The 2,263-nt window shown below is 33.7% G+C and overlaps 1 non-coding gene across 1 annotated transcript; it reads right to left on the minus strand.

Moving 5' to 3' along the window:
• Positions 1 to 1,929: 1,929 nt before the first annotated feature.
• On the minus strand, positions 1,930 to 2,062 carry LOC126005203 (small nucleolar RNA SNORA51). The gene has a single exon (XR_007494373.1). It is a non-coding gene; the product is annotated as a small nucleolar RNA SNORA51 (small nucleolar RNA).
• Between the last annotated feature and the right edge of the window lie 201 nt (positions 2,063 to 2,263).

Consider the following 2,263-nt stretch of genomic DNA (forward strand, 5'->3'; position numbering starts at 1 on the left):
TAAAAAAGCACATGGCTTACAGGGCCATGGAATAAAAGCAAGCTGACTCCCAAGAAAATTTAACTTATTGCTTATGAATTATTTCCCAACTGTTATCTGCATCTTCAGATCCACCAGCATAAGGGGCTAGAGGTGCCATGCTGGGGAAGGACTCATACAACTCGTGGACTTTATTTTTTATAATATTATTCAACAGAACAGTATTAGAAAAATGCTGAAACAGTAAAATATTTTCCGGCGTACAAGACGACTTTTGAAACAAAAAAAAAAGCCGACCGAAAATCGGGGGGTCATCTTATATGCCGAGTATATCCCGAAAAATGTTTCAATACACCGCTAAACAAAAATTATCTGAATATTGCCACAAAAAGAATTTTCCAACTCGATCCTGCACCAATCACTGCAAAGCTGCTCGGACCACCTCTCTAACTCAGCCAATCCAAGCAGGCTTTTTATGCATGCAAATTAGACAATGTCTGGACCCGAATCTACACTGTCAAAAGCCTGCTCAGATTGGCCAGAGTCAGAGAGGACGTCTATTATAATATAACCTTTGAACCTTTGCTTTTTGTGATTGGCTCACTGTGGTACATAAAGTTGCAGCACAGGAACGTTTCTGTCTGATACAGCGAATATAGGCATAAACCTATGTTTTAACTGCAAAATTAGGTATACGCCTGAAAATACGGTAACTATATCAGTAAAACCCCATTTAGAAAGAGATTATTATGCATTTTTGAACAGATGTAAACTGGAATTTTTTAATCCAATACTGATGCTCAAAAGTATATTACTTCTTAATTGTATCTAATGCTATCAAATTAATCATTCATTTTAAGTAGAATTACAAAAATGTGCAACTTTTTCATATTAATCTTAGACAAATTTTCATTTAAATTTAAACATAGAAATTCTAATATATATTTTCATATCTCTTACATATCTTGAGGTTTTAATCTCAGAATTTTTAAGTGTGGTCTCTATTTTGTACTTGATTTTTTAAAAACGTTTGGGCCACACCCAGTGACTCTCAGAAGTTACTCCTGGTTATACACTCAGAAATTACTCCTGGGTTTGGGGACCATATGGTACGTTAGGGGATCAAACCATGGTCCATCCTTGGCTAGCACCAGCAAGGCATATGCCTTACCGCTTCCACCACTGCTCTTGCCCCTTTACACTTGATTTTAACAATACTGTTAATTACCATAGTTCTTAACATTTTTTTCTTTTATATCCATAACCCATATTTTACAAACTTTTAGGAAATAGTAATTACTAATAATCTGTTTTCTTTCTTTTTTTGGTGGGTGGCACACCCAGCAGTACTCAGGGAATACTCTTGGCTCTGTACTCAGGACTCATTAGGTACAATGCTCAGGGACCATGTAGGATGCTAGAGATTGAACAGTTAACTTAATATAAAGCAAGAAAGAGCTTTACTTGCTATACTATCTCTCCTGTTCTGATTATTTGGTGTCTTCATCATTTTTTAAAGAATACCGTAATATAAATAGTTTTCTTACATATCTCTGTGAATTCCATTTATAACACTCAAGTCTTAAACTGATAGGAGACAAGTAAATCCTTAATTTTTCGTACATGTATAACTATGTATATTATTACTATGTGGCAAAAACACAGAGTTCTGAATCATTCTGTTTTATTGAAAATTCTTTAATATAAGAATTAGCAAACAGACAATAGAAATTATTGTAAAATTCTCTGATTATTTATGAAATATAATACATACTCAATTTATGATTTCTACTACATAATAAACCTATACACCAGCACTGACATCATTTATTCAGCACATTAGGAAGTATACATGAAGAAAATTCTGGACACATAAAAGTTATTACAATATAAAAACATCCAGTTATTAATCAAATATGTCAAAGTAATTATAGAACTGGACACAATATTTTTTGCCCCCCAATTCACAATACAGATCAGGCAAAGGGCCTGGGTTGAGGTGTATATGGGGTGCATTTACTATACCTCCTCTTTCTATACAGTCAGTGTAAAGAATACAGCCTTTGGTAAGAATTGGGAGGCAGAACTGGACACAATTTAGACTTTAAAAGATTGTGTTTGTAATTCTCCCAGAAATATCTGCTTTTATTCTATTGCAACTTGAAAGGGAATTTTTTTAGATTTGATTTACATCAGCAATGGCAAACCATTATTATGTCAAATATATAAAGCATGCTGTAAATACAGCAAATTTTTAAACTTTTCAGCATAATTTAGGACCAGA

This window comes from Suncus etruscus, chromosome 3 (assembly GCF_024139225.1).
Source record: "Suncus etruscus isolate mSunEtr1 chromosome 3, mSunEtr1.pri.cur, whole genome shotgun sequence".
NCBI lineage: Eukaryota > Metazoa > Chordata > Mammalia > Eulipotyphla > Soricidae > Suncus > Suncus etruscus.